The following is a 19,305-nucleotide window of genomic DNA, read 5'->3' on the forward strand; positions in this document are numbered from 1 at the left end:
AGCTGTGCATTCTTAGTAAACTCTTCAATAAGATTCTAGGTCAGTTCGAATCGAATTGCCGGTATGATATTGGTCAATGCACTAACTGGTTTAAAGTTCATCTGCTAACTGACACAGGTCAGAGTACAGGAGTTTACCCAGGAGTGCATAGGAAGATGTGAGCACAAAACAAGGAATTTAAAAGAACTAGGCTCCATCCTCCATGGAGTACTTTAATGGTCCGCAAGGAGCGGGTGGGTCTAAATGATGTAGATTTGGATTATTAAGGCATGCCTACTTCTTGCAGACCAGCGATTCTCCATAAAATCTCCTCATCCTGCCATCATCACTAGGAGCAGGATACGGGATATCTGCCCACTCTTCAGTAGGTGCAAAGGACTGACTGAATGGGAGTCTCCCGGCACTTGCAGGAGAGCAAAGAAAGATAGATAGATAAAGAACAAAACATCTTGTTTTTGTTTATTTTTAACTCAACAAGTCAAATTGCTAACGGCACATTCTGTTTGCAGCAGAAATATCCCTGTTTATTATTGTGCATGTTATACATCTTCTGCAGCGCAGAAAACAAATCAGGAAGATTTCAGACTGTTCTCATTTTGTATAATTGCACAGGCAAAATAGGTTTCTTTTATAATTACGCAGCCAAAATGTGTTCTCGCTGAATGTAGTGAAATTATATATATATATATATATATATATATATATATATATATATATATATATATACACACACAGTATATATAAAAGCTTATATTTATCTCCATCACATTGAAATTATATTCTCGCCTGCCGTTTGATTCTTCAGCTCTATATTTTGTCTTTGCATTTCTTTTCTGACAATCAAGTTATTTTGCCAATTTTCAGGATTTCTCACAGTTAAGAATCACCTCTATCATTTCCTGCTCAATCTTGCAGAGAATAGAAATATTTTATGAAGATGGAAATAAACCCACGTGGACAGTTTGCAGTTCTTATTTCAAGCCCTGGCACAGCTGCAATTTCAGTTATTAAGTTTAATGTAACCAGGGCCAAAAAGTCAGAAAGCAGCATTCCCTGGGTCCTTGGCACAACACACAGCATTAAGCTTCAGAGGTCAGATAAATGAACAGAACCGGAATCATAGTAAAACGTAAACTGAAATACTCATCCAGTAATGGTAGTATAATCAAAGCACCCACGGGATGCGGTCATTTGGTCTACAGCAGAATGGTCGACAGTCATTAGGTCAACACCATTAGGTCGACATTGGAAAAGGTCGACATGGGTCTAGGTCGACCGTGAAAAGGTCCGCATGGGGTTTTTCACAGTTTTCTGAGCGGACATGTGCCGACAGGCGATGTTTCATGCCGTACTATCCACTAGGGCAGGGCTGGGCAACACCGGCCCTCCAGATGTTGATGAACTACACATCCCAGCATGCCTTGCATCAGTTTCAGCATGGACACATAGCAAAACTAATGCAAAGCATCCTGGGATGTGTAGTTCATTAACATCTGGAGGGCCGGTGTTGCCCGGCCCTGCACTAGGGCATGGTGGGAGAATAAAAGTGTGCCGACGCCTTGCGAGTGCAGCGAGTGATGCGAGGGGATGGGGTGCACTTTAAACTGTGTCCATGTCGACTGTGTTGGCAGTCACATAAAAAAGTGAAAAATCCCATGTCGACCTTTTGACTGTCGACCTAGACATTGTCGAACTAATGATCTGTCGAACTAACGACCTGTTGAACTAATGACCATTTGGCCTAGAACCATGTCAACCTTTTCCCTTGTCGACCTAGAGACATGTCGACATTTCACATGTCGACGTAATGGTGTCGACCTGATGACTGACGACCATCATGCTGTAGACCAAATGATCCTAACCTGCACCCACAACTTATCGCCAGGGAATGGTACAAGAGCTGTAATCACGGCCTAATCCACATAGTAAAACAAACAAAATAGTAATTGAAGGACTCATATGTGGGCCTCTTGCTCACTGGGGGGGGGGGGGTGCATAAGCATCTTACCTTGCAATGAGAGGGTTCTCTGCCAGCACCATCTTCCTAGTGATAATTGGTAAGTTGGCTAAAGAGAAAAGTCTTTGATTTCCCTTTGCAGCGCCATCTTCAAGAAGAAGTCTCTGAGAAAACGGTGCCTGCAGCACAATGGTCATTGAGAACTGGTGCAGCAGACAAGAAAACCCCTTGGCCGAAGGCGAGCCAGCATTTGAAAAGGGGATATGGTTTATCTGAAAAGGGGGCATGGTTTCATGGAAATAGGGCATGGCATCACATAAGCCCATAATAATATCACCAAGGGGTCGTGGCTTAATGGGATAACCTCACTCCAAGTGCTTGCTGGCTGCCCCAGATGCTTTTACAATACTTCTGGCTTTTTCTCAGTGACAGGAGTTTGGTGCTGCTGGTTAATGACTCACTGCAGCACAATCGGTTCCTGTCACTGTGAAGAAGTTGGCATTGGTATCACCATTTGAATGTGGGGAGGGGGTATATTCGATTGTGCATACCTCAAAACATGATACCCATATTTCACACTCTTCCCTCTTTCGCTTAGTTCTAGCTTCTTGAAGAAGCGTGATGCAGATACGATTTAGAAATTAGTATAGCAGTATAGTAGTACCACATACCTCCTTACTTCCCGATTTGTGCAAAGCAAAATAAAAAAAAAACCACTTTAAATAATAGATCTCTATCACGCTCACACATTCTGCACACACGTTGTGACTTGAACACAGTTACTAAGCAATCTAACTAGACTTTGACTGAATGCACACAATATCTGAGCCAGTGATAGTGACACTCGGAACCACACGTCGCTATCATGTCCTGTGCTTTTGTTGGCTCATCTGGGCCAACCACTTGTGAGTGGTTGCCGGCTTACCTGGGCCAACCAATGTTCTGACACTGGTCCACACTGTCATAGGCCGATGCATATCGAGCAGCAAAGCTCATCCTCGGCAGTATTACAGTGGGGATTACAAGTCAAGAATAAACAGTAATGTGGGATATCACATCCAGGTCAAAGGTGACCAGTAACTGCACAATCACATTACCATACTGTAGGTTAGCAGCAGCGGCTTCCTGGGAGGAGGAGGACTGCCCTTGCACCTGCCATCAGGTCCTGGCTGGTTCTCGAAATCTATACAATGTGACAGGAGAACCCCAGCACATATGTAGAATGGTACTGCACATTTGCAAACCCCCAGCTTCTATGGACTGTATCGGCTGCAGCCCATAGAAGCTGGCTAGGGATGATTATAAAGCAGGCAACTGTCTTCCTACAAAAAGACAACTTGTTACTTATTGCAGCCCAGACTGGAAGTCCTGGATAGAGGAAACACCACCCAATGGGAATGTCTTTCATGCGGTAGCCAGTATAGTCTCACAGACCACATCTGGCTCACTGACATGAGCTGGGATGGGGTATTTCAACACATAGGTAATATCTGCCACTATAGTTACGTATGGTTTGAGAGACAATTACCTATTTGCTCTTTTGAACCATTAGAACTTTTCACTTTCAAAGTATGCATCTGTTCGTACACCTTACAGCTATAAATATATTTAATTGATATTTTATAATGAAGTATATGTTTAGAAGTATGTTGGAACATTTTGAAAATGCTTAATTACTATACAATTACAGAAGCGAGGTGGATTGTTGTAGTATTTTAGCATTTGATCTGCCTACGGTGCTTTATTTTGAGCACTTGTTTTGGTTTCCGCTCACTTTTGCTCTTACTGTTTATACAGCTGTATATAAGCTATTTCGGTACTCGTTTCCTAGCACGGCCACACCGATTCTAATCGGGGGCATCGCAGGTAAAAAAATCTCATCGGTCGCATCGCATGCGTGCTAAAAAATCGCATGCGATGGTCCCGACGCGATGCCCCCGATTTCCCATAGGGAACAATGTTAAATGCCTCAATTTACCCAAATGAACAGGGAACCATGTTAAATGGTCCAGAAACCCCCCAAAACACCCCAGAACAGTGAAATGGCCCCCCAAAATTAGTTAACGCCACCCCACGATCAACGTGAACCCGAAGCGTGTCGAGCGCAGCGAGCCCGCGAGGGGCGGCGGTACGCGTCCTCCGACCTTTTCATACCCCCACTATCCACGTCGGCGTGGAATTGAGAATAGAATAGTGTGGCGAGCGCAGCGAGCCACCGAGCCCGAAGCGTGGCGAGCGCAGCGAGCCCCGCGAGGGGACACGGATACCTTCACAGTTATACGCGTCCCCTCGCGGGCTTCACAGGTGTCCGTGGCGACGCGTACCGCCGCCCCTCGCGGGCTCTCTGCGCTCGCCACACTTCGGGTTCACGTTGATCGTGGGGTGGCGTTAACTAATTTTGGGGGGCCATTTCACTGTTCAGGGGTGTTTTTGGGGGTTTCTGGACCATTTAACATTGTTCCCTGTTGATTTGGGTAAATTGAGCCATTTAACATTGTTCCCTATGGGAAATCGGGGGCATCGCGTCGGGGGCCATCGCATACCACTATTAAGGGCACAAGATCAATGCGATTGTGGCCGTGCTAGGAAACAAGTACCGATATTTCATTTTGCATTTTGATATTCTCAATATTAATATTAGAAATTGTTATTTACCCAGTGCCTCTATAGGGTTAATTTGGAACCAACAGTAGAGCTTCTTTTTTGTCATGTAAGGTTCCATGAAATGAATACATACTCGTAGAAACCTGACACAAATGTAAAACAATCTTTGATTTAATGAGCTTAGATGTATACACTGAGCATGATTGGCTACCGGAATTAAACATAAAACCTCTTAATTGGTCTTGCATATAAAAGAGGAAATCCTGGTGTCTGAAAGTTATTGATCTAATAAATAGTTCTTTGTCCCTATTGAAAGCTCTCAGACATCTGCCGGCATTCAGATTGTATAGGCAGCGTGTTGCCCTAGAGATGGAACACAGAAAGTGTTGCTTATTTTGTAACACGTAAATTGGATGTTACAGCCAATCACAGCTGTAGAACTAAATATTGAATACACCTTTGTTTCAAAATCTTTTTCATAGAACTCTTAGTAAACCCACTTTACTAAAGTTACAATGTTAACTGATTGATTAGGTGTAAATATTGACCCTTTCACAGCAATATTTCTATAATATTAAGTCTAATAACATCTATGCAGAGCCAACTTTCCAAACAACTGACCTTAGGGCCTAATTCAGAGTTGATTAGCTCTAGTTAGGTAGAGGTTGATAGAAGAGCAGTAAGTAGGCAGTGATTTAAACAGACAGGACCATGATATTATTTTGTGTGGTTGTGTTGTTATTACAATTGTTCGGTGTAGGGTACAATTATTAGAACTGTCAGATGCAGTAAGCTTCAAAAAGTGATAAAGTGGAGAGTGAGAAACAACCAGCCAATCAGTTACTAGCTACCATGTTACAGGCTGGGTTCAAAAAATGAATGCTGAGGTTGACCTCTTCCCACCCTCCTGCATAAAACCTGATAATCTCTCAACCCAACCTGTTTAAGCTCACTTCTTCGCCTTCTGTGCCACCCCAGTCTGTCTAACCCTCCCCTTTAGAAAGTAAGCTCTCACGAGCAGGGCCCTCTCTCCTTATGTGTCTTAGAATATATAAACCTTTGCCACCCTGATAATTGCTTCAGTGTCCTGTCCCCTGGTGCAACTATCCATATTAACCATGTACTTTTCCTACTGTACTGTAATTTGTTATGTGTTTTTGAATATATGCTCTGTAAAGCGCTGCGGAATCTGTGTACGCTATATAAGAAACTGTTAATAAATAATACATAAATAAATAACCTAAACCCCTAGACTTCTATTTGGGAAAAACCCTTGAAAGGAAGGAAATTATTCACATAATCTCCTTCCTTTCACAATGTTATGTGCAGTCGGTGTACCAGGACCTTTGATTCCTCTTACAGCATGGAGGTGAGAGTGCAGGTAAGATGCAAGTCTACACCTGACATGGCAGCAGGTACCACACCACTCTCTCACATACAGGTATGTGACTTGGAGCCGGACTCAGGTTGATTTGTAGTTTTGCAAATTACTCGCAAAACTACAAATCCCTGCATTAACATGCAGGGACTACAAAAACTTTTGTGCGAAAGCTGTTGTGCGAGTGCTTTACTATAAAGTGAAGTGCTCACACATTAAAGGCAGCTATCTTTTATGTTGGAGGACTGCACTTGTTGTCACGCTGTCGCCACAGCCCGCCCCAAAACAGTGCGGACATGCCTGCATTGTACGGACCAGGACCCCTCAACTCTCTGCCGCCGCCTGATAATGCCGCATCACTGCCTCGACAGCCATTACACTACGGTAACAATTTTTGCAATGCAACCACAGTTTAAGTGATCGCGCATGCACACTGGATGAGTGGTAGTGTGCCGATTTCCAAAAATCGTGATTAACAATTTTTGGTAAAGTGTGGCCCAAGCTGAATGAGGGCCATTGTACAACACAGTTGTTTTACATCTATCATGTTATTTCTCAATCCTGCAGTCCTTTAAGAGACATTTTATTAATTGTCCCACTAGGAGAAAGAGATGTTGGTGCTATAGTCTGTTGATATAGGCCCTTATTGTGGTCCACTCACAAAGGCAAATTCCTTCTCAAATGGAGAAAACCATGGGCACTGCAGGTGGGGCAGATGCAACTTGTGCAGAGAGAGTTAGATTTGGGTGGGATTTTACTTTAAAGTGAGATCTATATTGCAGCGGGGAAAAAAAACTGTCTGTATTTCCCCTGCACAGAAACAATATAACTCACCCAAATCTTATTCTCTCTGCACATGTTACATCTGCCCCCTGCAGTGCACATGGTAGGTTATTTTGGTTCACTCTTTCTGACAAATTCCTTCTTAGATGGACAAAACCATGTGCACTGCAGGTGGGGTAGATGTTACTTGTGTAGAGAGAATTAGATTTAGGTGGGGTTTTACTTCAAAGTGAGATCTATATTGCAGTGTAAAAATAAAGCAGCCAGTATTTACCCGGCACAGAAACAAAATAACTCCCCCAAATCTAATTCTCTCTGCACATTTTACATCTGCCCCCCTGCAGTGCACATGGTTTTGTCCATCTAAGAAGGATTTTGTCAGAAAGAGTGAACTAGAATAATGCCCATGGTTTTGTCCATTAGAGAAGAAATTTGCCTTTACGCGTGAACCAGAATAACACCCATACTGTAGAGGTGTCACAGAATGACACCTCTCGTGAATTTTTTTTCTTTCTATTACGTACAGTACATAGAATGCAGTGTTGCTGTTACAGACTTTGTCATCATCACTCCAAAAGATCAAAATCTGCAAATCAAACCTACTGTAGGCAGTGAATTACTGCCTACAAATGTTTTGACTTTATGTTTTTTACAATTATTTAGATATGTTGTATACCACAGTTGGCAACATAGTCTTATCTGTTTGAGACGTAGAAGAACAGCTACATTTTACTATACAGATTACTCATCTCATGTTTTTAATTACCGGTAGTTAGGAATTTATTCTATTTTTACTTGGTATTTTACCACAAAATCTTTTCTCTCTTTTTCATTCTTCTTTCTTCTAAAGATGTAAGTGTTGCCACACTACTGATCAATGAAATTGATCCTACATGGGAGGTACAAGATATGCTATTGTGATTTAGTTCAGCCAAGAGGATATATTTTTCCTGGTTTATATTATACACTATTGGCCTGATTCGACAAGCACCTTAAATGCTAAATGATTGCAGATTGTGATTTCTTTTGGTAATCTCTGCACATGCCAGTGGGAGGGCCGCAGTGGCTGTGCAGATGCTGCAACCCTAAATATGGCTGGCCTAGACCTGTCTCCGCAACTAAGCTCACATAATAGTGATGTACCCCCCCAAAATTAGGGGTTTTGTGAAGATTTGCAAAGTGCTCACACAATAGCATTTCAAGCACAATTTTTGCCTTTGCATCGCATTCGTGGGACCCGGCATGCGGGTTGCCTTTCCCTGTGCTGGGTGCACCCCCCACATGCTAACATCATTGGTTGTAGTTTTACAAATCCCCACAAAATTACAACCAAGGTGAATTAGGCCCAATGGCTGTCGCCTCTACATTTAACTCATTTCCTCATTGTGTTGGCATGAAATAATAATGCATTAGAAAGTTGCAATGGAATATGAATACCCCTCTGTCTGCTCTGGTTCCGGTAGTCATCTGTCTGCTACTATAATTAGTATTCTTGTTATCACAAAAAGATGACCTTTTTACAGCCATATTCTGTTGCCGTCCATCTCATTATTTTAATGTAAAGAGTAAAGTTATTAAAGGTTATATAGTTTAGATGTCAGAAGTCAAAAGCCTTCATCAGCCATTAAGGGTCTAAGACACTTTAATTAACATAATAAGTGCCCCAAGGCACAAAATGTACCCTTTAGAAGATCAAATTGGTCATACATTTTTAGGGGGGCCATAAGAGTTATTTTTGTGTCATGATTATGTGAAACAAGCTATTATTTTAAATCACACTTTTGTTACCGGTTCAGATTATGTAGATACATTAAAACAAGAAGATTTTGTGACAGTTATATGGTAGCAGAGAATTGTATTTACTTTTATATACAGTATTTCCCAATTAACAAACAATTTAACTAAACAAGATTGTGTGACAGTTATATGGTAGCAGAGAATTATATTTATTTTTATTTATTTCCCAATTAACAAGCAATTTAACTATAAATCATTTTTAACATTAAATAGTGGAAATATTACTCATCATTATGTAGTACTAATTACCAGCTAGTCAAAATAAAGAAGCAAAGGTACTTATGTAGTATCTGGGCTGCCGATTTTTTGATTGTATGCCTTAAGTTAAGGCATACAATCAGATGCGATGCGATGCGATGCGATGCGATGACCCGATTTTTCCATAGGATTCAATGTTAAAATGGACTGAGTCCATTTTAACATGGAATTCAATGGGAAAAAGGGGTCCTTTTCATACCCCTACTATCCAAGTGGGCATGGAGTTGGATATAAACCTGTGGCGAGCGTAGCGAGCCACCGAGCCCGAAGCGTGGCGAGCGAAGCGAGCCCCGCGAGGGGACGGTATTCTGGCTACGCTCGCCACGCTTCGGGCTCGGTGGCTCGCTACGCTCGCCACAGGTTTATATCCAACTCCATGCCCACTTGGATAGTAGGGGTATGAAAAGGACCCCTTTTTCCCATTGAATTCCATGTTAAAATGGACTCAGTCCATTTTAACATTGAATCCTATGGAAAAATCGGGTCCATCGCATCGCATCGCATCGCATCGCATGCGATTTGGTCGGGTGCGATGCGATGGACCCGATTTCAAAATCGGCAGCCCAGTTACTACATAAGTACCGAAGCAAAAAAACAGCAATGTCAACGTCGGCAGTTGTGCGTAACCAAACTGAGAATCAAATTTAATTGCTCCATCATGCACGGTCTATTGACCGCTGGTGTGCAAATCAATTGAATCCCCCATTGCATTTTATTATAAACAAGTTAAAAGCCCGTGAAAATAACGGTTTCTGCAATGTACTTTCACATTGAGTTGGGAAAGTTTTTACTTTCACGTTCAGCTGTGACACTTTTAAATATCCTCCCCACCCCCAGTCCCTATCTGCCCCTACCTCCAATCTCAGCCACCTCTCTCCGTATCGAGCAAGTTTGAAACAGATCAGAGTCCCTACAAATATTACTTTCACTTTCTATTTTCAGTGACCACTAGAGGTGGTCGAGTGGACTCTATTGGTCACTGGTGGTACTTCACCTTGGGGTGCTCCACTCAAGAATAAAGTATATTCCTAAAATATATAGACAGTAACGGTTATTAGCCAGAGAGGGCACTCACCACCAATAGCAGGTAAAAACGCTTTTAATTATAGGGAAGCAGCATACTGTCTCGACGTTTCAACCCCAAAGGGCTGTTTTCAAGACAACCGCAGGGTATTCAGTATGTCTGCAAGCAAGTCTTGCTGTGTGCTAAGCGATTTTGTGATTTAACTTAAGCAAGAAAAAAAGCACACAGATACCCCTTTCACACTGCAGCTCTTAACCAGTATATTGATGATATTTTAGCCTTTTTAAATGGTTAGAGCTGCAGTGTGAAAGCACCAGTCTGCATTTACCGGTTACAAATAACCGGTATTTGCAAACGGGTAAAAAGCATAGTCCTACATGGTTCAGAGACGGTTTTTATGCAGTGTGAACGGCTCTGAACCGGTATATAGGACTCAGGCAGTAGCTATGAGAGCACAGTGCATATGTAATGAGCCGCTCATTACATATGCACATATGTAATGAGTGCAGTGCATATGTTATGAGTCGCTCATTACATATGTGCATCAGTAATGAGTGCAGTACATATGTCATGAGTGGCTCATGATATATGCACTGTCTTATAGCTACTATCTGCCCTGCTTTCACACTGCAAACCTGCTTGAGACCCGGTATTTATGTGCGGTGTGAAAGGGGTTTAAAACGGTAATATACCGTTTTAAATACAGTTTCAAAATACCGGGTCTCAAACGTTTAGGCAATGTGAAAGCAGCAAGAGAGATTTGCAATCACTTGATTAACTAGCGGGTGACAGCGATGTGCGGGACTGCTCATCGCCATTGCTCAGGGGCATACACACTGAGCAATCTGTGCTTAGAAAAGAGCACAAAATCGTTTTGTGTGCGCCCCTTAACTTAGCATTTTGTATTCAGATACAGCCACAGTCAGACAATGAATATAAGCATGCCACATAATGTAATTTTCAATGAAAATTTCAGCTGCAGAGTCAGAATATGGCAGAATATAGAAGGGCTAGCCAAAGGAGGCTAGATATACAAGAAAATACAGTGTCTGTATGTCTAGCAATATGATAAAGTTAAGTATTACCCAATTTTTTGCATGTTTCTTAGAAGTTTATACTTAATTTGTCATGTTTTTGGTTTTCAATTTATTTTAATACGTGCATTATGTGTAACTCTAAAACACTGCATTCAAACATCACTGTAATGTGTTATATTACCTTTTTCTTATTGATAGACCCCCCCAGCAAAACCAAGTTTTCTACAGTTTAAACTTGTTTACTAAAGAATTTCAGGGATTAAGGACACAGCTAAGTGTTTATCCTTTTGTCTTTTTTCCCGAGCTACAAAAGATTGAGGGATTTGAAGTGAAGTGGCTTTGAAACAAAATGTTAAGTTGTTTCTCTCCTTGAATGTCCTTGGTACTAAAGAAAGTGTTACCTGGTTTTAGCATTTAAACATTGCTGTTTTAAATTGTGCGGGAAATTGCCGAAATAACGTAATATACTGCAACTCCCAGGCTATTGCTTTTGGCCCACAATGAGCTTCATGTTCATGCATCATCTTCATAAATGCAGAAAACTCTCACATAACTATTTAACTCTTTACATTCAGGACTAAAAAAGAGGTGTTTTTTAAACATTAGCAGTAATATAAGATATTATTTAAAAAAAATGTATCTGGATTTGTCACTTTGGGCTTTATTCTGGTTGGTGCGGTCCGTTTCAGATTCTTTCGGACGGCGATTTTTAGCTACCTGCGCATGCAACGCAATGCGCATGTGCAACGCAGTGTCTTCGCACTCGTTCTCAGCAATACCAAATGTCCATTGAACTCCCTCGGGAAATATGGGCGTCATGTGGGCGAGTATAAGGGCACGATTTCAAAGTGGGCGAAACTGGGCGTAAATCTGGGTATTCACGCGGGAGTGTACAAACAGCGGTAGGCGTGCATTCGGACCGGACACCGAGCGCAAGCAAACCAACAAGGCAGAAATCTTCAGTGGAAACAAGCAGCTTTCACTTCTCGGAGAGCACTGGTTCATGCGCTAGGCATTCGGATCGCCCAATTAGTACGCCCGCACCTTAAACACTGGCAGCTGAGCACAATACAATCCACTCCTCTAGTCATTAGTTATTAATTAAACACTTTTCACAGGTTCAATTGGAAGCATTGCTGGTTAAATGGGCCAATACAAAATACTTGAATATATGCTGCAAACACAACTTTATTATTTATTATGTGATAATCACAATTTGAACATTTGGATTGATTGCATTTGCCTTGCAATTAATATATAGTATGCATACATAAAACACAGATAAAGGGGCAACAATGAAGTAATAAAAGTTAACATGATGTAAGGGTTAATCTAAAATGCAAGTAATGTTTTAAGTGTGTTTAAGTGTCAATTAGGAAGTAATTGATTACATTTAAAAATAATATATCTGTTACGAGGTAGCTTAATTGGATAAGTGTGTCATGTTGCTGAAGCATGATTTCCGAATAGATTACTGAGGTTTGCGCAAATACACCAACTCGGTGCGCACGGTCAGCTTCTCGTCCGTTCAGACGCAGTATGGACCATGCAAACTCTGTGATATCCGACCGCACAAGGACGTCTAAATGCAGTCCGAAGACACTCCCTCTTCTTAGAAAGTCCCCACGAATGGATGCGTGCCTGTGGGCATGTGTTCTTAGAATGTCCGCCGTGCGTTGCGTTCGGACATTTCCGAATGAACGGGCATTTCCAAAGAGTCAACCAGAATAAGGCCCTATGTTTCCATATTATATTACAGAGTTCAATTTTCAGCTAAAAGTACAAAAGGGAAATTAAAAAGATAAAACGTCACTGCAGCTTTTTAAGACTATTTTAATAGAAATTGTAATACTGCAGGTCTATAAATGTGGAACCGTGTCAACTGCTTACAAATTAATATATAAAAATGAAAAAAAGAAAAAAAAATATTAAATTATTATTATTGTATTAATTATTAATAATAATAATAATAATAATAATAATAATTGTAAGCACAGTTGCTCCGAATCCCACTGCTGGATTTTTTCATTGGGTTTGAATCCTAAATTGATGTCACAATCAGTATATAAAAAATGAAATACATGCAATAGCAGTTCAGATTTGACCTGATACAGTCTGGTAGGCACATTGTCTGCTCCTCCCCTCCCCCTAAACATTTCTAGATGAAGATAAATGGGTTTCAGATTAGAAATAGTTTGAAGAGCAATGGGCTGCAACATAACCACACAGTGGGCTCTTTACTTTCTGTAATGTGACATACTGTATAGTGCATCTCCGGCCCTTTGCATAGTGTCCAGTATAAAATAATGTTTTGTACTTTAATACTGGATTTCCCAGCTTTCAATATTAGTGTGTGGATTGCATACAGTACGATCATAATACCTGTGCCACCGCCTTCTGTCTGTGAAAAGTGGAGGAAGCTAGCTGCTGGATTTGACAAATAGCCTATCAATTCACAGGAAAAACATCAACCTCACTGAGACATGAGGCAGGGTGCCGGAGAGCCTCCTACTCTTGCGGGACTGTGGGGGCCTACCACAAAAATTGGAAGGCGGAATGTTAAGTTATGGGCCCTACACACATAGCAATGTGTGTGGGGTGCCCTAGCTATGCTAGGTCGGGCACTGCTGCGGTACAGTCGCTAAGCACAGAGCTGACAGCCCACAAACAAGACGAGCTGTCAGCTTTGTGTGCTGAGCGAGCGGACAGCACCAGTGTGGCAACCAGCGAGATTGTTGGACATTGTCCATCAATTTTGGCCAGCGATAGTGACGTGCAGGGATGCACATTGCTGTCGCTATAGCAACTACACACACACTGATGCTGGGGCATTTTCTAAGTGACTTTGCCAAACTAAGCAATGTCGCTTAGAAAATGCCTTAATATCGGCATGTGTGTAGGCCCTATACGTACAGTCTTGAAGATTTTTTTAAGCCTGGGAAAGTGATCAAGTGGTCGGAGATAATACAGCAATCAATCAACTCTTGATATTTTTCAAACCCAGTCTGGAACTTGACTGTTAGGAGCTAATTGGCTGCTTCGTTATCACCAGTCACTTTATCACTTCACCAGGCTTAATACATCTGCCTCTTAAAAAGCTTTAAACAATCAGGTCCTGGGAAGAGGTGGTGGTGGTGGTGGTGTTGGAGCAAGTAGCTTAATTTTCATTTGACTCCATTTTCTGTAGCATATAAATTCCACCAAGGCTTGCATGTATAAACGGGAAATTCCAAAAGCTCCCGGCTTTTGTACAGGGGGTGGGTGCTTAGATTGATTGCAAAAGCTAGATTTTATAAACACTGGGAAGAATTAAAGGCAATGACACCCTGACTGTTGTATAGATTGGTAGTACAACAAATGGTCCATCATCATCATCTCTTAAACACCCATGCTACTTTCATTTGTCTCCATTGAACTATGAAGTAGTCGGCATATACTGTATACACATATTGGACAGTTGTGAAAATCAGATGTGAGGTCTGTAATTTTCTATCCCAGTATAAATTACTGACATGGATTGTATAATCTTGAGAAACAGATGGGGAGGTGTTTTCTCCTTTTCATTTCCCTAGCCTGCGACACAAACCAGTTAGTGATGCACACATCATATAAAGGAAGAGGACAGGGAGGATATTGTTTTTCAAATGACAACATGCCTCTATGATTAAAGCTACACATATATCTTGCATTTTAGTATTGCAAAAGGTGCCCAAAATGACAAGGTGCTTTCACTGAATTGTTTTCCTATTTGCTGCAAAGAAGAGACAATGGTCCTGATTCAGAGCTACAGTACATGCAATGCTAATAATCACGCAGAGTAGTTGAGCAATTTTTTGTTACTTTGCCTTACGGGTTTATTTACTTATCCTAGGAGAGCAAAAAAGTGCCAACCAAAAATTGTGTGGTGCTCCCGGTCTCCAGGAAGATTGGGAAAGTCTCCCTGCACATACCTCCCCAACGAAAACTACCAAATAGTCATGGTAAATGAAGCGCAAGTGTGAGGCCGGATAGGTGGAGGGGAACCAAGATAATGAAATGCGAATCATGTCTCTTAATGCCAGTTATTTTGGAACTAGGTGATTCATCGCGCCCTACGGGCGCTCTTCACACCGTCGTAAGGGGCTGCGCCCCCTTAATTTGTGAACGTTTGTATATGAGAAATATGGTTAGAATTGTATGAAAGATGCCCTGTATTGCAACTTAGGTGTCCGCGAATCGCGGGAGGGGGGGTCGCGGAGGGTGCCGCGAATTGCAGTAGGGGGGTCGCGGGGGGTGCCGCGAATTGCAGGAGGGGGGGTTGTGGGGGGGTGGATGCTGCGAATCGCGGGAGGGGAGGAATTGCAGAGAATCGCGGGAGGGGGGTCGCGGGGTGGGTTGCCGCAAATCGCGGGAGGGGGGGGGCGGGGGTTGCGGCGAATCATGGTAGGGGGGTCGCGGGGGGGGGGTGCCGTGAATCACGGGGTGGGGTGCCGAGAATCGCGGGGGGGTGTGTGTGTGCCGTGAATCGCGGGAGTGGGGGTTGCGGGGGGGGTGTGACGCGAATCGCCACAAGAAAAAATCAACACAGAAAGGTCAACACATGTAAATGTTGACATAAGTGTGGCACTTCATTGGTGTCCATGTCGACACATGAGAATGAATATGAAAACATTCAAAAAATGAAAAAAAAAACTTCAAAAACTCATGTCAACCTTTTTCATTGTCGACCATAGCCATGTCAGTGTTTTCCATGTGCAATTTAATTCTGGAGCTGCCGCGAATCGCGGGAGGGGGGGTCGCGGGGGTGGGTGCCGCAAATCACGGGAGGGGGGGTTACGGGGCGGGGGTTGCGACGAATCATGGGAGGGGGGGTCGCGGGGGTGTGCCGTGAATCACGGGAGGGGGGGGTCACAGGGTGGGGTGCCGAGAATCGCGGGGGAGGTGTGTGTGTGTGTGCCGTGAATCGCGGGAGTGGGGGTTGTGGGGGGGGGTGTGACGCAAATCGCCACAAGAAAAAAATCAACACAGAAAGGTCAACACATGTAAATGTTGACATAAGTGTGGCACTTCATTGGTGTCCATGTCGACACATAAGAATGAATATGAAAACATTCAAAAAATGAAAAAAAAAACTTCAAAAACTCATGTCAACCTTTTTCATTGTCGACCATAGCCATGTCAGTGTTTTCCATGTGCAATTTAATTCTGGAGCTGCCGCGAATCGCGGGAGGGGGGGTCGCGGGGGTGGGTGCCGCAAATCGCGGGAGGGGGGGTTACGGGGCGGGGGTTGCGACGAATCATGGGAGGGGGGGTCGCGGGGGTGTGCCGTGAATCACGGGAGGGGGGGGTCACGGGGTGGGGTGCCGAGAATCGCGGGGGAGGTGTGTGTGTGTGTGTGCCGTGAATCGCGGGAGTGGGGGTTGTGGGGGGGGGGTGTGACGCAAATCGCCACAAGAAAAAAATCAACACAGAAAGGTCAACACATGTAAATGTTGACATAAGTGTGGCACTTCATTGGTGTCCATGTCGACACATGAGAATGAATATGAAAATATTCAAAAAATAAGAAAAAAAAATTCAAAAACTCATGTCAACCTTTTTCATTGTCGACCATAGCCATGTCAGTGTTTTCCATGTGCAATTTAATTCGGGAGCTGCCGCGAATCACGGGGGGTGCCGCGAATTGCGGGAGGGGGGGGTCGCGGGGTTGGGTGCCGCGAATCGCGGGAGGGCTGGGTTCACAGGGGTTCCGGTGGGGGGTTGCCGCGAATTGCGGGAGGTGGGGGGTCACGGGGGGTGTCGCGAATCGCGGGAGGGGGGGTTGCGGGGGGTGTGACGCGAATCGCCACAAGAAAAAATCAACACAGAAAGGTCAACACATGTAAATGTTGACATAAGTGTGCCACTTCATTGGTGTCCATGTTGACACATGACAATGAATATGAAAACATTCAAAAAATGAAATAAATCTTTAAAAACTCATGTCAACCTTTTTCATTGTCGACCATAGCCGTGCCAGTGTTTTGCATGTGCCATTTAATCCTGGGGGTGCCGCGATTTGCGGGAGGGGGGGGGGTTGCGGGGGGTGGGTGCCGTGAATCGCGGGAGAGCGGGGTTCATGGGGGTTCCGGTGGGGGGTTGCCGCGAATTGCGGGAGGGGGGGGGTGCCGCGAATCGCCGGAGGGGGGGTTGCGGGGGGTGTGACACGAATCGCCACAAGAAAAAAATCAACACAGAAAGGTCAACACATGTAAATGTTGACATAAGTGTGGCACTTCATTGGTGTCCATGTCGACACATGAGAATGAATATGAAAATATTCAAAAAATGACAAAAAAACTTCAAAAACTCATGTCAACCTTTTTCATTGTCGACCATAGCCATGTCAGTGTTTTCCATGTGCAATTTAATTCTGGAGCTGCCGCGAATCACGGGGGGGTGCCGCGAATTGCGGGAGGGGGGGTCGCGGGGGTGGGTGCCGCGAATCGCGGGAGGGCGGGGTTCACAGGGGTTCCGGTGGGGGGTTGCCGCGAATTGCGGGAGGTGGGGGGTCACGGGGGGTGCCGTGAATCACGGGAGGGGGGGGTCACGGGGTGGGGTGCCGAGAATCGCGGGGGAGGTGTGTGTGTGTGTGTGCCGTGAATCGCGGGAGTGGTGGTTGTGGGGGGGGGGGTGGTGGGGGGGGTGTGATGCGAATCGCCACAAGAAAAAACCAACACAGAAAGGTCAACACATGTAAATGTTGACATAAGTGTGCCACTTCATTGGTGTCCATGTCGACACATGACAATGAATATGAAAAAATTAAAAAAAATTAAAAATAAATCTTCAAAAACTCATGTCAACCTTTTTCATTGTCGACCATAGCCATGTCAGTGTTTTGCATGTGCCATTTAATCCTGGGGCTGCTGCGAATCGCGGGGGGTGCCGCGATTTGCGGGAGGGGGGGGTTGCGGGGGGTGGGTGCCGTGAATCGCGGGAGAGCGGGGTTCATGGGGGTTCCGGTGGGGGGTTGCCGCGAATTGCGGGAGGGGGGGGGTGCCGCGAATCGCCGGAGGGGGGGTTGCGGGGGGTGTGACACGAATCGCCACAAGAAAAAAATCAACACAGAAAGGTCAACACATGTAAATGTTGACATAAGTGTGGCACTTCATTGGTGTCCATGTCGACACATGAGAATGAATATGAAAATATTCAAAAAATGACAAAAAAACTTCAAAAACTCATGTCAACCTTTTTCATTGTCGACCATAGCCATGTCAGTGTTTTCCATGTGCAATTTAATTCTGGAGCTGCCGCGAATCACGGGGGGGTGCCGCGAATTGCGGGAGGGGGGGTCGCGGGGGTGGGTGCCGCGAATCGCGGGAGGGCGGGGTTCACAGGGGTTCCGGTGGGGGGTTGCCGCGAATTGCGGGAGGTGGGGGGTCACGGGGGGTGCCGTGAATCACGGGAGGGGGGGGTCACGGGGTGGGGTGCCGAGAATCGCGGGGGAGGTGTGTGTGTGTGTGTGCCGTGAATCGCGGGAGTGGTGGTTGTGGGGGGGGGGGTGGTGGGGGGGGTGTGACGCGAATCGCCACAAGAAAAAACCAACACAGAAAGGTCAACACATGTAAATGTTGACATAAGTGTGCCACTTCATTGGTGTCCATGTCGACACATGACAATGAATATGAAAAAATTAAAAAAAATTAAAAATAAATCTTCAAAAACTCATGTCAACCTTTTTCATTGTCGACCATAGCCATGTCAGTGTTTTGCATGTGCCATTTAATCCTGGGGCTGCTGCGGATTGCGGGGGGGGGGGTGCCGCGAATCGCGGGAGGGGGGTCGCAGGGGGGTGCCGCCAATCGTGCAAGGGGGGGTCGTGGGGGGGTTCTTTTTGCCGCGAATCGCGGGAGGGAGGTCGCGGGGGGGGGGTGTTTTTTCCGCAAATCGGGGGGGGGTCACAGGGGAGGGTTTGCCGCGATTCGCGGGAGGGGGGGTCTCGGGGTGGTGGTTATGCCGCGAATTGCGGGAGGGGTCGTGGGGGGGTTCTTTTTGCAGCGAATCGCGGGAGGGGGGGTCGCGGGGGTGTTTTTGCTGCGAATCGCGGTAGGGGGGGTCGCGGGGGAGCGGGTGTTTTTGCCGCGAATTGCGGGAGGGGGGGGCGCGCGCGGGGGGGAGGTTTTGCCGCAAATCGCGGGAGGGGGGCGCTCACCTGGTGGCTGTGGAGTAGCAGTGCTGGGCAACATGGGAAGGCAGTGGGTGTCTGGCACTGTCTGTGGGCTCACTGGGCTGGTTCTCTGTCACATACCTCCCAACATGACCCTCTCCAGGAGGACACAATGCTCTGTTTCTAGACTTCTCCTTAATGTATGATTGCCATCACCTGTTTTAAACAGGTTAATTTCTCAGAAAGGTGTTCAGCACAGATGAAGGCAATCACACATTAAGAGGAAAGTCCAGGAACAGAGCGTTATAGACACAGACACCCACTTTGAGTGACAGA

General features: G+C 44.8%; 1 protein-coding gene across 3 annotated transcripts in view; it reads right to left on the reverse strand.

The window, feature by feature from the left end:
* The window catches only part of PCDH15 (protocadherin related 15), a 1,154,330-nt gene that overhangs the window by 1,101,356 nt on the left and 33,669 nt on the right, over positions 1-19,305 (reverse strand). The window lies entirely within an intron of this gene.

This window comes from Crinia signifera, chromosome 6 (assembly GCF_055691185.1).
Source record: "Crinia signifera chromosome 6, ASM5569118v1, whole genome shotgun sequence".
Lineage (NCBI taxonomy): Eukaryota > Metazoa > Chordata > Amphibia > Anura > Myobatrachidae > Crinia > Crinia signifera.